General features: G+C 45.0%; 1 long non-coding RNA gene across 1 annotated transcript in view; it reads left to right on the top strand.

Moving 5' to 3' along the window:
• LOC122489655 overlaps positions 1 to 18,574 on the top strand; it is a 53,216-nt gene extending 34,642 nt beyond the window's left edge. Inside the window, exons 2-4 of the long non-coding RNA XR_006298966.1 lie at positions 378 to 462; positions 17,166 to 17,274; positions 18,060 to 18,574. This is a non-coding gene — a long non-coding RNA (uncharacterized LOC122489655). The remainder of the gene's footprint in view (positions 1 to 377; positions 463 to 17,165; positions 17,275 to 18,059) is intronic.
• Positions 18,575 to 18,787: the final 213 nt, after the last annotated feature.

Here is an 18,787-nt window from a genome sequence, read left to right as displayed (position 1 = left end):
GACTTGTGTGATACGAATATCTTACTTTTGATTTTCTGGGCTTTTTCCTCTTTCAAATACGGGCAGTATATCTACCCTGTTGTCAGATCATCAAAAGTTAAAATATGCCCCCCCCACCCCCCCGTTCAGGACAGCAGATGGAAATGGAGCTTCATCATTCCGTATCACCTCCTCCTCACACTTCCTAGAATCTTGTGAGAAGAAAAGAGGAGTTCTGGTACATGTGATGCAAGTTCATAAAATTAATGGTCATGCCCTAAATTCATGAATCATTGCTGGTGCCTGCAGAAGTTTTGTAACTGAGCAAAAAGATTAGTATATTGATTGTTAAAGTTGCCAAGTTGACAAATGCAGATGACGACGAACTTTTCTTTTAGGATTACTTAGGAGTCCTCGTGTGTTTGAAACCAGAAGAAACCTTCAAAACCAGCACCTGATGGATGAGATAGCTGGTGCACGGAGGTAAGTTGTAGCAGCAGTAATAAGAAATGTTTATTGAGTGTTTGTACTCAATGCGTACCGGACATGATATGCATGTATTGTTTCATTTCATGCCCAAAACAATCCTCAGAAGTGGGTGCTATTATTAATGCCATGGTAGAGAGGTTATGGGTCGTTTATACCACAATGAAATGAAACTGAGGTTTGGAGAAATTAAGCCATGTGCTCAAGACTACACAGCTTGTTGTCTGTCCTGAGCTGCCTTGCTGTCTTAGTTCAAGCTGCTCTAACAGAATGCCATAGACTGGATGACTTAACCAACAGAAATTTATTTCTCACGGTTCCAGAGGTTGGGAAATCTGAAATCAAAGTGCCGGCCAATTTGGTGTCTAGTGAGAGGCCTCTTCCTAGTTCGCACACAGATGCCTTCTTGCTATCACTTCACATGGTGGAGACAGATCTTTTCTTAAAAGGATATTCATCCCATTGCTGAAGGCTCCACCTTCATGACTTAATTGTCTCCCGGAGGCCTCACCTGTAAATACCATCACACTGGGGATGAGGCTTCAACATACAAATTTTGTGGGGAACACAAACATTCGGTTCATAGCACATGGTGAGAAAAAATTTTGATTAACATTTATGGAGTACACGTTATGTGCCAAACGCTGTACGTGGCCCTGGGAACACAAAGGTAAAATAACGAGAGATGGCCCATCTTTGTGGTACACACAGAGCAGTAGGGGACACAGGCACAAGTTAGCAGTCACACGAACACATAATTACAAAGTAGGAAACGTGGTTTTGGAGGGAAAGAGTAGGAGTTGTGAAAACAGAAAATTTTGTCTAGTCTGAGGAATCACGCTGGCTTCTCAGGGGATAGAACCACTGAGCTGCGCTTTGAAGGGTGAGCAAGAATTCACTAGAACAGTCGGGGGAATGTAAGAGTGTTTCAGACTCGGAGAGTGCAAGTGTAAAGACCCTTGGCTGGAGCACAAAGAGCTGGGGCGAGGGTGGGAAGTGATGCGGGGACATGAGAAGTTGGCAGGGGCCAGATTACCCAGGGCCTTGAGATGTTTGGTCTTTATCAGGAGAACAATGGCTTCTGGAATTCTCCTCAATAAAGGTCACCAGTGTCGTGGTAGTCACCTAGTTTTACAGCCTTTCGCCAGGTTCCTTCCTCCCCAAATGTATGGAGCACCTGAGAGCAGTAGACTTATGTCCCATGGTCTTCTAGTTTTTGGTCCTCCAGGAACCTCTGGGATCTTTCTCTGCTCTACTCCTTTTCCATCCCCTTAATGTAAGACTGCATAGTAAACTCTTTAAAACATTTTTTTAAATGTTTATTTATTTTTGAGACAGAGAGAGACAGAGCTTGAATGGGGAAGGGTCAGAGAGAAGGAGACACAGAATCCAAAGCAGGCTCCAGGCTCCGAGCTGTCAGCACAGAGCCCGACCCGGGGCTCGAACTCACAGACTGTGAGATCATGACCTGAGCCGAAGTCGGAAGCTCAACCGACTGAGCCACCCAGGCGCCCCTATATAGTAAACTCTTTAAAAATGTGTGTGGGGAGCAGGTTCTCAGTATGTATTCTTGCTAATTTTTCCAAAACCCAAATGTCACATACTGTATTGACTACATTTAGTGAGGCCACTTACATTTTTGGAACACAACTATATTTTTAAAACTGGACTTGTCAAATATTTTGTTTTCTTCCGCGTACATTAGTAGCTCCAAAACTTCTGTGCTATTAAGATCTCACTTGGGTTGAGGAGGCATTCCTCTATTGCTACTACGCTTATTGGCAAAAATCATTTTTCACCCATGGTCTGGCTGCTGAGTTTGCCATGAGGGCTTATTTCTTTAGACTAAAACGTTACACAGTACGTTAAAATAAGTGAATAATCTGAAAACATGTAACACTTAGATTATCAGTCATGTACACCGTAATGGAAATGACTTTCCAGATCTTTTCCGTTGGGCAGGTTTCCACGGGGAGAAATGGAGGGAAAGTGCAGAAGGGGGTTGAGTTCCTGGGTAAGGTGGGAAGAGGAGCTAAGAGGGGTCTGGAGGATGGAGGGAAGCCGTGGGGTAGAGATTCTGTTCTTGGAAGTTGGCAACTTTGAACAATGTCAACTCTTCTTTCTTCCCCCTTCATAAATGCTATTTATTTATTCTTCGGTAATTATCCAATACAGTGAGTAAATTTCTGGTTAAAATGTTTACTGCGGTTTCCTTTAGGCTGTAATTATTTGAGAACTTTTGATTAAAAATAGTAGCGTGAAATACAAACATTTAACCCTGGCTATATAGCCAATTGTCCAAATAGACTTAACATTTTTCCACATCTATTTTCTACTCAAATATGGTAGAACATTTTAAAGGAACACTGTGCCTGAAGGCATCATTTGGCTTAATGGGAGATGCTACTTTGAACAGCACATTAGCTAAATTCGACAGCAGCATGATTCAAGATGATTGACACTTGAGAGTCAGCATCCAAGTTTCTTTCATGAAGAGTAGGGGGAATTCGGCTTCAACTGAACATTTACTTATCAGTGTTTGTGCTACTGGTTTCCAGGCAGTGTATAAATTACTGCTTGCTTGCATGTGGTACAGAGAATCAAGGCAAATCCATCTTTTAGGAGGCAGCCGGGCTCTACCTGATTTATTAGTTATGGTACCATTAGGCCGACTAATGGGAGGACTCAAATGGAGACATGACAAAATGGCAGCTTTGTGCTAAGTCAGGAAGTCTCTGGAATTCCGCTGTACCGTGGGCTTATTGCTTGGCTGGAAGGAAATATGCTGAAGTGGTTAGAGCGACCCGGTCTTTCTGTTCGAAACTTGTATCTCCAGTGGCTCTGAGGTAGTTTCTCAAGTTTTCTATTTCAGGTTGGGCAGCATCATCCCAGGTGTTGAGCCAGAGGTAACTGCTTTGTGGAGTTTCCTTCAAAGCCTGTTCGAGGACTTTGAACAGTAAAAAGTGTCTGATGTTTGGGGATCGCTTGCATTGTTATGGATACAAAGTGATTCATCCCTCTCCCCGCCACAACAGCCACTTCTGAACAGACAGAGGTAAAATGGGTCACTATGTCACAGATAGCCTAGGAACAGAGAAAAACTCAGGGCAGAACTAGCCAGATGGAGGGCAGCTGGAACACAATGGTGGTCAGAAACTCACTTGAGCTCCGCTTGGTGGGTGCACAGGGCATCTAACGGAAAGTGGATAAGAGTCATGGGCACATGCAGGACGACCGGTGGAAACATGCAACACGGATGCTTCTTTCTTAAATGGGAAATAGTAGCTACGAGGGAAGAGCGTGTCCTTCCTTTCTGCGGGAAGCTGACCAGTTGTCATATGTCTCGTGGAATGCGGAAGGGCAGCACCTAGCTCGTGTGGTGCAGGGTGAGGTAGAGGAGGAATTGAGAGTAATTTCATGAGATAGTTATTTGGAAAGAAAGGTCACTTGGTTTATTTGATCAGATTGTAATGATGCCATTTCGAAATCATCTTGCTGTTTCCCCCGCTTATCAGCCTCCTTTTTCTCAACCCAAACCATATGATTCAACCAGAAATTCTACTCCACAGGCATTTGAAGAGGCCAGAGGTGAATGGCAGGGGAATGGTCTGAGGGCCCTCGGCGCCACCACTGCCCCTCTCCCTCTGCACTTTACAAAGCACAAAGTCCTCGGAGGGAAACCAGACTCCCATAAATCACCAACAACTTTTCTGAATTTGTTATACATACTGCTGTTTTCCAAGTACATCGGGTGTTTGCGATGAGGGGAAGTAGTCCAGCACTGGCGGGGGCAAGTGGGGTGGGGAGGGCAGCCCACTGGGCTGCACAGGGTACAGTCACAGGAAGTAAGACAACTTCCGGCCCCACTTGCTCTCTAAGTACCACATTATGTTATGCCTGGGTAGCACGATTTCCCTCATGACTCTCAGTATCATGGCTTTCCTGCGTTGACTTACCCCTCTTCCCTGGAAGAAGAAAAAGGAGATAAAATTTGGGGAAGAGGTGGAGGGAGATTCCCAGAAGTTCAGCAAAGCACCTCAGTAAAGAGGAGAGAGGGGGCAAGGTCAACATCAGGAGGGGCTTCCTGACTCCCTTCCCCCATGACCCTTAATGCTGTAGCTCAGTGTGCTCCAGCCTCCAAAGCTCCTTCTTCCTTCCTCTCTCACTTCCCCCTAGAGATCTCCTGTTGGCAGGAGCCAACTGTTAGATTTTACCCCGTTCTCATAATTTAAGGAGCCTGAATTCCTGCTTGGAATGAGACAGCTGAAGTTCAACCTCCCCTTCCTACTGTTAGGGAATTAGAAGTCTAGCCAACAGACAGAGCTGCCTTGAGATCAGTGTGGAAAGAAAGGCAACTGATTTGTCGTTTGAATATGCACAACGGAGCACATGCAGATAAGTAGCTCGCAAGAAACCAGAGCACATACGATTCATGCAGCAAGGCAGAAGCAATAGCAATGGAATATCTGTCTCTTCAAGAGGCAGATAGGTGCATCTTGAGGTAGGCTCCCAGCTTAGCTCCAGAGGCATGTGGTTACCCTTGAGGGATCACGAGGCCCCTGACCTTGAAGATATCTCTGCACTGTAAGACTGGAGACTGGGCTTATCTAGTCCCCCGAGAGACCCGTTTGCCTTCCAGAAGGTTAGAGCAAGGGTTCAGGCCCATTCCCTTTTCAAGGAGACCCTTACTACTACTAGTAACAGCACAAGGGCACTGACCCGCGGAGTAAACCTCTAATATGGCGCCTCTCATAATTAAAGATCATCCTCTTCTTTCCATACCTCCATCCCCGAGGCTGCATGCTGCCATTCATTGCTTTTCTCCTTCCACATCACCCTTTATCTGAGTGCTTTATGTGGGGAGTCGGGCCACAGAGTAGTTTTGTCAAGGGACACCACCCTTGGGCAGAAACAGTTCCCGTAGACATGAAGATGCCCGTTCTCTGGGGGCCAGGGGCAGGAAAGCCATCAGATTAAAGGACCCCGTACTACACTGACTGACTTTAATCTGCTCACTAGAGCTTCCAACACGAAGAGGTAGGCAAAGATTCCCTTTTGTCCCTTAAACCAAATGTAAATCAGCTCCACAAACTTGGAGATCGAGAGCAAGAAGCAGGCGAGGCCTCTTTATCACTGCCAGCTTAAATTTAACTCCTAACACCTACCAGTGCATCTCAAACTTGAGTTGATGCTTGCAGTGCCTATTTAAAGTGCACACTTCTGACCCATTTGTCTAATTCAGCTTTGGGGTGGATCCAAGGAAGCTACATTTTTATAAAGCACTCTGGATGATTCTGATGCCAATGGTACCCAGGAACACCAACTTCCATTGTGCTGGTAAAAGAAATACGCATAGAACTAACTATCTGCCCAGCCAGGGGCTCCTAGAAGGTAGGGTAACACATGCCAACAGTGATCTAGGCTCTCAAAAATTGCGCACTTTGGAAATATTTACCAAGGTAATGGCTCTGGGAACCTTGTCTAATACTAGTAAGTATTAGAGGATATAACATGTCCCAGGTTAAACAGGTATTTTTACTGCAGGAATTCTTAAATCCTCTAATGTGTCAATATACTCTGACTCTCAAGGAGGAGCATAGAACATACAGAATGTTCCAAATTTATGACTATAGAATCCTCTGCTGAATTGGAACTCATATTAGGAAAATATGATCTAGGAGTCTTTTGAGATGCATCAGAGCAGTTTCTTTCGGTGTATGAATGGCTACTAAAGTGCTTGATTTGGCTGTCAAACAGTAATGCTAGATATGCCAGTGTATGTGGGCTGTACCGTGTAGACATCAAATAAATCATACACTGAGTGATACGCAATCCTGGGTCCCTTAGTAACATACACTGTATGGTAGAGTCATATGTACTATTTCATTTAATCTCCATAATATACCGGTGAGATGGGTATTATTATTGATTCCTACTTGATGATGAAGAAACTGGGGTCAGGAGAACTTAAGGAACTTGTCCAAGATGTCATCTAATGATAGCATCGCTGAGATTCAAATGCAGGATTCAAACCCAAATGAATCTGACTCCAAACCCACGTTGTTTTCCTTATACCCTCTGCACATTCTAGCAACATAATAATTTCAGTGGAATCTCATCTTCTGTGGGATTAGGTTCTAAAGCCAAGAGCAATCAGAGGTAAATTAGGCAAGTATTTAAACCTCCCATAAGGTACAGTTATACAAAGTTCTGGGCATATAACCCTGTCCCGTATCGTGTTGGTATAAATATATAATGCATATGTGTAGGCAAAATATAATTTTACAGCATTTTTATTTTAAGTATGCAAGAGAAAACTTATATAATTGAATTAATGTAAACGCCTATGTGATAGGTCTCTGCATACACACACGTCAAAATGTGTGCCAAACCAACAATGGAGACATCTTATAGAATCATACAACTTAAGAACCAGAAAGGAATTCTATGATCAACTCATTTGTTTTAGAATTGATGGAACTGAGGCCCCAGGAGGCTGTCCTTTCCCAGCCTCACCATCTACCTTGGCTTCCCATATGCTTTGTGACCCTGAGTGTCTGCCCTCTGGGCATCAGCTAAGAGGAAAGAAGCAGGGACGCGCCTTTCTTACGGGTGCCCGTTGTGGCCCTGCTGACTTGATGAATGGAATGCAGGGAGCTGCCAGGTGGTTTGAGGTGGCTGAGCCCTGGCCTTCCCATCTGACGGGGAGGCAGCTCCTTTCACAGGGCAAATGGCTACAGCTTTGGCTCCGCCTTGGAATCATCTCCCCATAAGAGACAGGTTCCTGGCCTCTGCCTCTTGTCTGTGCAGTTCCTAGGATGGTCCAAACTGGTGGACCCATGAAAGGGCCTAGGGGGCGTATAAAGGGAAGAAGTCTGTAATACACCTCCCGCATGCATGTACACACACACACACACACACACACACACACACACACCATACACTTGCCTCACTTCTTTGAAAAAGGAAAAAGCCAGAATATGTGATGCGGTCAACTGTTTGGACTCTTAATTAGAGTATTGAATCTAAGGAATGGGGCAATCTGGAGAGAGGGAGCTCGTGGTTTTTGGTGGGGAGGATAGGGATAGTTCCACTTGTAATCATACGGATGAAGGGAGTGAACAAAACTGGCCTTTGTCATGGGAGAGCACACATACCCCCTTGAGGTGGCCTGTCTGGTCTCATTCACCCTCTCCCATCCCATTGTCCATCTGATCCTTCCTTACCTGCCTTCATTCTCTCAGCTAACTGCCAGGGTATGTAAGCAATCCCTACCAAGATGGCAGATGACAAAGGGAGTAAGGCGTTCCTTCTCAGGCACTCTCATGTGGGTGATCTTACAGTTCCCAATGCCTCCAGAAGCAAAGGGAAACCATATATGGATAACGTGTCAGGCAGGTTGGAGAGAAATCTCTGGGCCACATGCCTTCATGATGTTTTTCATATCACAGCCCAGGTCAAGCCTGTTACTTCTGTAAGCAGGAGGGAGGCTGGGTGGGAAATTAAAGGAAGCACTTCCCTCTCTACCCTGAAAACCCCCCATTTCTGAACTTGGATGTAGAAGCCACCCTCTGAGGCATAAATCCTTATAGGCCCTCCTTTTCCAGATACTTGTTTTTATACCTGAAAATCTTTAGTTTTGCAGCACCATTGGGAAACGGCTCACCACAGCCCCCCCTCCAAAATGCAGCCCAGGCCACTCATACTTCCATATTCTTTTCCTGTGATTTTTCTTCAAAGCAACTGATGGCATCGCAGGTTGTTGCCCCACCCCCACTCCCTCTAAGAACACTCACCTGCACTGGTTGTGAGCAAAGCATTTCAGTTCTGTTTCAAAAATAAAATGCCCTAGAAAGATACGGTGTTTAGCCAAGACACCAAAGCTGTTGGCTCTCGTTTGACAGGGAAACTTTCAGTGTCCACTTTCCCGAAGTGATGTTTCATGAAGAATAGTGTTAAGAGCTACTTACATCAAAACAGCCTGGGGAAATTGCTAGCATGCCAATTCCTGGGCTGCGAGTTTGATTTTAAGGGCACTGGTGCTTCAGAACTTTTGGACTAAAGGTTGCTGTCTCTCTTGAGAGCAACCCCTCCAATGACAGGCTATCCTGTCATTTCCTGCAGAGTTCTGTAGAAATGCCCTGCATAGCCAGAAGGTCCACCACGTTCAGGGCATTGAGGGAACAGAGCAGGTCTGTGTTCATCAAGTCCGTGTTCATCAAGAGGGCCCCTTGCCCTGTGCTACCTGGGGACTTCCACCCAGACCTGCTACTCAGCCAGGGACACTTTAACCGCATCCTACCCTGAGGGTGGGCCTTGGGACAGCCTGCCCTAGATGGATGGAGCCAATGTCTCTAAGCATTTAAGAGTCCACCATTTCCTGTTCACCCAACGGCCACATTAGGCTGACCAAGAGACTCCTGAGAACACAGCCTCAAAAGACATCCTCACTCCCCAAGACTTAAGTCGCCATCATCATCATCATCATGGTCAGGACTGAACAAAATCATACCAGGAGGGGGCAGGGCCTGTGTTCAAATTCCAAACGTGACACAAATAGCTGTATGTGGTGAGAGCAGATTGATCTACCCCTCTGTGCTTCCGTTTCCCCATCCACAAAACAAAGATACTAAAAGAATCTGCCTCTTAGGATTGTTGTAAAAATGAATTGTGACGATGTGCACCAGATTCTTAACACAGAGTTTGCCATATAGCCAGGGCTCAGCGAACAGACCACAGCTAGCGTGTAGGAGGTCTTTGTGTTAAAAAAAAAAAAAAAAAAAAAAAGCTGTCTTCCTTTGGGTAGACACATTGAGAACATATGCCTCTTCCTCTGGCCTGGCTCAGGCTGGTGCCTGGGTTCTTATCTTGGGGAGCAGAGTGTCTCCCTCAGCTGGCCACCACGCTTTGGCAGATCACAGCCCATAAAACTGACTGGGGAAGCTGTCACCAGATGTCAGCTCTAGTGATCACACGGGGGGGGGGGGGGGGGGATGATGTTGGCGGTGGGAGCTAGGATGAACCAGGGTTCTCCCTCCCTGCAGGCCCTGCAGACGTTTGACTGCGGGGACCCAGGAACAGGGGGCGGCTGCATCTGGCTTCTCAGAATCGCCAGTGCTACGCTCAGCAGAGGCGCATCTTGATAAATTTCAGCGAGAACAGAGGCATGAAGTCGCGCTGAATTTTCCTTTTCTGAGCTTGGTTCCAGCTGATCATGCTTCCTGTCTCTCTAAGAGCCTCCCTGACACAGGCGACTTGCTTCTTTCACATTTGGTCATCGCCCTCTTGCTTTCCTTTGTGAGTCAGCGTGGCTGCCCTTGTGCAGGAGTCAGTGCTCCCGGCCCCAGTGCCTGACCTCCCCAGGTGATCCCCGCCCCCCTCCCAGGGTGAGCGTCCCCGCCCACTCCGTGCCGCTTCGGAGACGTGCGCTGGGGACGTGAGTCACAGCCCCATCCTCCCCAGCTGAAACTATTCCGGGAATGCCTCTGCACGCAGTGCACGCTCGCTTCCTGGAGCTCACAGTCCTGTGCTCAGGGATCAGCCGCTCATACTCCTCTGCCAGAGGTTCCACTTGGGTGATCACAAGGTGGTTGCGTCAAGTCAGGAAGCTTCCAAGAAAGGTGTGTTTAGGTCAGGCATCACGCATCCTAGGCTGAGCATCAACCGCGTGCACCTGGGGGGGTTCAACCTGGAAGGAAGGAGGCAAAAGACTAAAAGAAGAGCCAGGGAGATGTACAGTTCCTGTGTCACTGTGACAGATGAGGACAACGAGAGGGAGGAAGGTGAAGTCCTGAGCTCATGGTCTGTAGCCAGAAGACAGTGAAGTACATACCCAAGCCGGCTGCCTCGTTAGCACTAACTTCTGTGGCTGAGAGTCGATTTGATTTTTTATTTTTCAGGAGGATATTAGAAGGAAAGGGAGATGAATTTAGTCCATTGATCCTTCTGTGACGTCCTGATGTAGATCTCGCCTCGTATATGCTAGATCTTGACTTATGCCCATCTGGCAGGGATCTCAGGAAAGTTCTGGTGCTGGATGCAGGTTGGATAAGCTTGCAGACAAAGCATGGGTCTTGAGTTCAGGAGTTCTAATTCCATGTTGGTGTGGCACTGGCTGAGTTCCAGAGAGAGGGAGAGAGAGCAGTTGACTTCCTGATGTTCCTTATTTGACAAAAACATGAGACCTTGAGCATGACAAAATAAAAAACCTTTTGCTAGAGAATTTTCACATTCTGAGAAATAGAAACAGGAAAAAAGCAGCTCCAGGGACGACATGGCAGAGGATCCTGGAAGAGGTTTTGTGTGGGTTGTGTCAGAGATGCCTTGGCAGCAGGCGTACAAAACGAGAACAAGACGGGCGCCTGGGTGGCACAGTCGGTTAAGCGTCCGACTTCAGCCAGGTCACGATCTCGCGGTCCGTGAGTTCAAGCCCCCCGTCGGGCTCTGGGCTGATGGCTCAGAGCCTGGGGCCTGTTTCCGATTCTGTGTCTCCCTCTCTCTCTGCCCCTCCCCCGTTCATGCTCTGTCCCTCTCTGTTCCCAAAATAAATAAAAACGTTGAAAAAAAATATTAAAAAAAAAAAAGAAACAAAAAAAAAAACGAGAACAAGAGAGAGATGAGAAATCCCGTCTCAAGTTGCAAACACACATAGCATCCCAAGATGCCTAGCAGATCCCTGTCACTTCCTTCCCCTGATGACAAGGGGTGGGAAGGGGGCCTGTGACTCCCTTTACGTGGCAAGATTGGGCTGGTACAGGATGCTTCCATAAATAATGGCCAATTAATCTTATTCTGTTTCTAGATGCCAATCTTTTTTTTTTTATTATTAATGTTTATCTATTTATGTTGAGAGAAAAAGCACCCAAGTAGTGTAAAGGGCAAAGAGAGAGAGAGACAGAGAATCCCAAGCAGGCTCCACACTGTCAGTGCAGAGCCTGATGCAGGGCTTGAACCCATGAACCATGAGATCATGACCTGAGCTGAAACCGAGTCCAAAGCTTAACCAACTGAGGCAGCCAGGGGCCCCTCTTGGTGCAAATCTTATCCCGAGTCTCTGACCTTCCCCATGAATGGCGACCTTATCAAAGTGAAAAGCCTGCTTTTTGTGTGCTGCTTTAATGCAGCTATTTGAATTAACATGGAGGAGGAGGCTTACGTTTTCCCCTCACACTTTGGGCCAGTATGGAGCTTGGGATTGGCAGAGAAGTGGAACATCGTTTTATTCCTTGATCTGAAAGGGAAAGCTTATCCTTTTCCAGTGAGGTCAAACCGAGGGAAACTGGAAGATACCCTGAAGGGTAGGTAACCATAAACTGGGTGACTGAATGCTGTCCCTGCCTCCTCTCAGAGTTGTCCAAGGAAGCACATCTCAGCATCTTCACGTATCCTCAACCTTAGTCCAACAAGATCTTGGTCCAAAGAATGAAAGATGGCTGTCTGAATTTAGAACAGTCGCATCAGATAGTTTTTGAGCACCTAATAAGGGCTTTCCTGGAATCTTCTCATTATAGTTCTCTCAGCCTCCTTTGAGAGAGCTCTTGTTACTATCCCCATTTTTTTTTTAGATGAGGAAACTGAGGCACAGAGAAGCCTTTGAAATCCATTCGATTTAAAAGCTATTTTAACAGGCTTCTAATGAATATACATCTTAAGTGATTACATGAAATAATTTTAACAAAAATGAGGCAATTCAGTTAACGACAATATCCAAACAACCAGCTCTAGTGGGGTGAAGACTAAAAGGAAAGGGAAGTTTCCCAGTAGGAGTGTGTGTGTGTGTGTGTGTGTGTGTTGAGGAAAGGCAAGAACCAAAGAGAAATACTGAACTGAGCGGGGTGGGGGTGGAGGGGGGGGGGCGGGAAGACATTTAAAACCACCAGCAACACTAAAAGAACTCAAAATTATCACACTTTTTTGCCAAGGTAATATCACCAGATAACTGTGCTAAAAAAAATGACCATTTGGTCAAAGGTAGGGACACCCTGAAACAGAATCTCCTGTTTGCACATCTTTTCATTCTGCTCTTCAGGTTATCTGTCTCCAAGTTACGGAAGAAGTTTTGCTCACATGTGCTGGGGTATTTCAAACTTTTCGATGTGACCACCCTGGAATATTCCCTCACCAATCCCTCCAAAATAGAGAACCAGAAACTGCTTCGGCCATATCAGTATGAAGTTTAGTTCACATCAGGTCAGAGGCCTTCAGAGAATGAAATGCTGTCATTGGGGCATAAAAACCGTTGTAAAAAAAAAATGATTTAGAAAACTAAAAAAAAAAAAAAAAAGGATCTGCAAGTTTTCAATACAAAGTGGACTGATAAACATTTCAGCTCATCTTGTTTAAATAATGTGAGAAACCCTTTGTTTAGTATTTTTCATAAAAAAATTCTAGCATTCCTGAGGTTTTTTCTTTTTTTCTTTTGTTTTGCTTTTCTAAGACCTCCTTTATACTCTGAATATTTGTAGACCTTTTCAGGGCCTCAATAAAAAAGCACCATGAAAAAAAAATCCTTGACATGAACCCCAAATAAAACTGGGCAGCAATATTTTTAACTGAATTTTGAAACAAATCACAATAGGTCCCTCCCCATAAAACTACCAGTACATTGTGCACAGAGCTGAAACTATATTTTTTCCCTAAATTGTTGAATTCGTTGAATTAGAATAAATGAGAACATCACTCTATTTCCTAAATTCATATTCTTGTTACTTCAAGTTTGTAAGTTTTTCTCCATTTCACATTAAACATGAAAAGTTTTCATTAGTTGGTAGCAAGAGTTCTAACATTTATACATCTGCTAAAGGACACAAGGCAAGGAAGATGATGAAATTGTACAGAGATGTCCCACCCAGTGTCCTACCCCATGAATGCTGTAGCTTATCATTTCAGACAAAAGAAAGGTGACCCATGTGTTGGATTCTGCCCACATACTTTTGGTCAGCTACATGTGAGAAAAGGAACGATAGTTTTTGTGATTATGGGCTTCTACAAATCCTGGAAGCAGAAGCAGCATTTGAGCACAGCCGGGCAAGGGTCAAATTGTTTTGAGAAGAGTTTTAACCCTGAACTGACCTCTTTTTCCCTTTCCTTCAACTTTCACCCAACTTTCAATCCAGGAACAGGTGAGCAGAGAAGGTAAAACAGGTGATCTTTCAGAAAGATCATCCATATTTTAAACAGTGCTGTGGATACAAGTTTAAGAATCAGAAGCCTTGGAAGTCTTCACTCACCATTCATTCATTCATTCATTCATTCATTCATTTTAGAGAGAGAGTGTACAAGTTGGGCAGAAGGAGAGAGAAAGAGAGAATCTTAAGCAGTCTCCATGCTTAGTGCAGAGTCCTACGTGGAGCTCAGTCCCATGACCTTGGGAACATGACCTGAGCTGAAAGCAAGAGTCAGACAGATACTCAACCAAATGCAGGTGCCCCTTCATTCACCCTTTAAATTGCCTTGACAGTTTGGGCAACTCAATTGTCTCACTGAGTCAGTATTCACGTCTGTAACACGGGAATAATTGACGTGTAGCCTGTCCATACAGAGCTCTACAAGGAACAAAAGGAGAGACGGCACAGTGAGAGATTGTGATTATCTGGACATAGCAGTCACCCCTCCAAATCTGGCACCACCTACTTCAGGGCACAGGAGACCATATTAAATTGCATTTATTATTTCCTAAATTAATCTCTCATTCAGTTATATAAAATAAATTAGTCTTGCTCCTCCCTTCATTATTGTTGTTACGCCTTTAAACTCCAAACAAACTGTAATGCATCTAGTTAGGAGTTAGATTTGGCTGTGCCACGGTATGAATATTAATAGAAAGTCCATATGTTTCATGTCTCTCTGTAAAATACGAAGAAAAGTCCTCTTAGCATTCTGTGTAAAGCTGTATCGTTAAATATGTGTGTGCTAGCATTTAAAAAATGGGTGCTGAGATGAAAGACAGAGAGGGCATTTAAAGCAAGCACCACCCCCACTCCCAGTGGGACAGGGCTGACTCAAGAGAGAAATGAGAAAGAGAAGTTGGGGTGGGGGAAGGGAGAGTGGCTGTAGTTTAAGCTCAGTTATATTTGGAAAGGTGAGCAGAGACATTTTCAGGATTTCAGAGGGCAGGATGGAGAAATGGGTAAACCCCCAGAGTCAGACCTTTTGTTGTGTGCGTCTCCATGATTCAGGACATGCACATTCCAACTCAAGAAATGATATTCTAGAGGCACCTGGGTGGCTCCTTCTGTTAAGTGTCGGACTCTTGGTTTCGGCTCAGGTCATGATCTCACAGTTTGTGGGTTTCAGCCTTGTGTCAGGCTCTACGCTGTCAGCGTGGAGCCTGCTTGGGATATTCTCTCTCTCCCCATCTCTGTGCCCCTCCCCTGCTGGTTCTCTCCCTCTCTCTCTGTCTCTCTCTCTCTGTCTCTTTCTCTCAAAATAAATAAACTTAAAAAAAAGAAAAGCATGATATTCTAAGGTGAAAAAATTTAGATCTGGGGGTTTTCCATTCTTCTGGATTTTTCAGGTCTCTGCTGGTCTCAGTCATCCCTGATAATGAGGAGGTCATGGGATCAGAGGAGGTCAGAGCAGTAAGGAGACCCTCCAGCCCAGCCTTTTCATTTCACTTATGAAGGGCTGAGGCCCAGAGACTTGGGAGAAGGGCCCAGATTAGGGAACGTAGACTTTGGAAAATCTAAAAGGAATGTCTTCCCTGTAAATGACTGATAGGCAGGCTTGAAACCTGCTTGTCACTATCCTTTCCCCACCCCCCCCCCCCCAAGTCTCAGTAAGGGTAACTATTCTGTACCTTAGGGCAGAACCCCTAGAAGCTACTGCCCCAGAGCAGATATCCCCCCCTTCCCTGCCTACAGACTGGAAGGGAGCCTGGAGGTGAACTGTCAGCACCTTTGGAGGGAGCTGGGCTGTTGCTTCCTAGCCATAGTGAGTCCAGAGTTTGCTCGTATAAAAAGCGCCAGAGATTGATGGGCCGTGTAGCTCTAGTTTTTGCATTTGGGGAAGAAAAATGTCTTGGTGAAAACAATACGAACAGGAGCTTGAAATGAAAGGAACAAACGGCCTCTAGTCAGTGGCGAGGTTCCCTTCCAGCCCCCAAGCCACACACACAACCCTGCACATATTTCTTGCTTCTCAACACTTGCCTGACGCACTGCCTCCAGCGCTTATTTCGAAATAGGGACTAAGAAAGTTCCATAGGACTCTGTCAAGTAGGCAAGCACTCCCTTCTGAAGCTTGAGGGGAGCCAGAAAGAAACCATATTAAATTAGACAAGAGGAGAGAGGAAGAGCACCCCCCCTAGGCCTTCACTCAGGTCCCGGAGGTATGCATCATGTCTGGCAGCCAGAAGCACAGGAATTGCCCCAAGGGAGGCCCTGGGCGGCCCACCGGCTTTCTGGGGTTCTCCTGACCCATGAACAGTTTCTCCTTGCTCCTTCTGAAGCTGTCACAGGCTTCTGCAGCCTAGCCATCTGGGTTCTGCACAATGTAGCTTCATGTTGGATTAAAAAGGAAGCTGGCCTCCTTCTCTCCTTCTTTTCTTCTGAGGCCTGTTTGGAGATAATCCTGGCACAGAAATGCACTACAGATCACAAGGGATGATTAAAAATCCTTCGACCCTTGCTCATTGCCTTAAGACCCACCGTCTTCTGTTTCCACACCCCCACATACTTTTTTTTTTTTTGTAAAGATTAGAAGGAAATTAATTTGTACTTATAACTAAGAGGATAGAGTACTTATAAGTGTGCTGTCCAATCTCTTTTTGTTTCTTCTATACCTTCTATTTGATACCTTTGAGAATGATCTGAGTTTTGTGTTTGTATTATAGAAAGCACATTTATGTGTCTCAGAATTTCTTGATAAGTAATTGTGAAGCAAAGTGTACATTTCCACTTGGATAGATAAATGTAAGGGGCCAGCATTTAGTATAACAAACATTTATTAAGCACCTACTATTTGCTGGCATCTGTGCTCGAACTCTGAGGACACAGAGATGAAAAGGCATGCATACGCTTAGATTATTCTTTCTTCCACTCTGTGAGAGAACACAAAGAATTGTCATCAGTGTTGAATTCCCAAACAACTTTTTTAAAAATAATGCTTACTATTTATTTTTGAGAGAGACAGAGTGTGAGCAGGGGAGGGACAGAGGGAGAGGGAGACACAGAATCAGAAACAGACTCCAGGCTCTGAGCTGTCAGCACAGAGCCCAATGTGGGGCTGGAACTCATGAACCGTTGAGATCATGACCTGAATTTAAGTCAGATGCTTAACCAACTGAGCCACCGAGGTGCCCCCCAAATGACTTTTTTCAAAAATTTTTATTAAAAAAAATTTTTTTTTAATGTTTATTTATTTTTGAGAGAGACAGAGTGTGAGTGGGGAAGGGGCAGAGAGAGGGAAACACAGAATCTGAAGCAGGCTCCAGGCTGTCGGCACAGAGCCTGATGCGGGGCTCGAACTCATGAACTGTGAGATCATGACCTGAGCCAAAGTCAGACGCTTAACCGACTGAGCCACCCGGGTGCCCCTGACTTTTTTTTTTAAAGATGGATGAGAGTACCTGAGATCTACTTAAAAACAGAAGAAGAAGAAAAACAACAACAAACCTACTTTACCCCACTATAAATCTTAAGCTTTGGCAATGCTCAGCTTTGGTACATACTGTATATATAATTTATATATTTATTTCTTAGAATACCTACTGTGAAATGTGGAACAAAGTCAAGCTGTATTAGATATCTGATACATCTCAGCAAATAAAGAGGATAAAAGAAGAAGCCAGATCTTGAAGTCATCTTGCAGGTACTAGAAGAGGCTTGGATAGGGAATTAATGAGGAAACTCAGGAAAGCCATGATGAGACTAAAATGGAAGAATGATCTTCAGAGTGAAGCGTAAAAACATAGCGTAAGATCTCTGTTCATATTTTTGTTTATTAAAACAAAAAAGAAGGGGCGCCTGGGTGGCGCAGTTGGTTAAGCGTCCGACTTCAGCCAGGTCACGATCTCGCAGTCCGGGAGTTCGAGCCCCGCGTCAGGCTCTGGGCTGATGGCTCAGAGCCTGGAGCCTGTTTCCGATTCTGTGTCTCCCTCTCTCTCTGCCCCTCCCCCGTTCATGCTCTGTCTCTCTCTGTCCCAAAAATAAATAAATGTTAAAAAAAAAAAGACATTAAACTTAGCTAATATTTAACAAATAGATTGGAATGGAACATGTGTGTACTATATTTGCATATATATGTACATATATCTGAGTTACTTGCTCAAGCATTTATTATTAATAGGCTACATAAGCAAAAAGAGGCCACTGATGGATAAGAAGAAACAGGATGAAAGTTAAGGCTCAGAACAGCATGCTCCTAACTGTGAGGTAAGGATAGAATCTAAGAGAGTAAGAATCGAAGTTAGTAGTTAGGAGAATAGAATCAAGTCAGTGTGCAAGGATGGCCACCAATCAATTCCTTCCCTCTCTGTGCACACTTCCTGTTCTCCCCTTCAAGAGGTACAGCCCATGTTTCCTCCTCTCCAATGCAACTTTCTCTGACCCGTAAAATATGGCAGAAGTGACATTCTGGGATTTGTTCCCTGGCAGGTTCTGCTTTCTCCCTCTGGGAAACCAGCCACAATGTGTGAGGTCCAACTACCTGAGACTGAACTGTGGGGAAGTCTAGGTTAGCGCATGGACAGAGAGATGCCATATGGAGAGGCACCAAAGTACCAGACGTAAGTGAAGTCCTTTGGAAGTCTGCCAGCCACTTACTGAATGTAGCTGAGTGACTCCACTGACACCACGGAGAGCAGAACATCCCAGCCCTTCCCTGAATTCCATGCCCACACAACTGAAAAAAAGGTAACGATTGTTGAAGTCACTAAGTTTTAGCGTGCAGCTTGTTCCATAGCAATAGATAATAAAAGTCAGGAATTAGTCCTGGAAATAAACATATTTACCGAGATTCCTCTTTTTACAGTTACCACCTTAGACAGGAAAAACAAAATTCTGATGGCCAAGAGTACGTAGTCAGTGAAATCCTAGGGGAAGGACAACCCAGAAGACAATGGGACAGCCACAGCAAATGAACAAAATATTGTTTTAAAAGAAAAAGTTGGGGGTGCCTGGGTGGCTCATTCGGTTAAGCATCTGACTGTTGATTTCGAATCAGGTCATGATGTCACGTTCATGAGATCAAGCCCCTCACTGGGGTCAGCACAGAGTGTAGAGCCTGCTTGGGATTCTCTCTCTCTCTTCCTCTTTGCCCCTCCCCACTGCGTGAGGGCTTGCTTGCTCTCTCTCAAAATAAAGAAATAAAAATAAAAACTTAA

Source organism: Prionailurus bengalensis, chromosome A1 (genome assembly GCF_016509475.1).
Source record: "Prionailurus bengalensis isolate Pbe53 chromosome A1, Fcat_Pben_1.1_paternal_pri, whole genome shotgun sequence".
Lineage (NCBI taxonomy): Eukaryota > Metazoa > Chordata > Mammalia > Carnivora > Felidae > Prionailurus > Prionailurus bengalensis.
The sequence above is the reverse complement of the archived record's forward strand: the minus strand, read 5'-3'. Positions and strand labels throughout refer to the sequence as shown.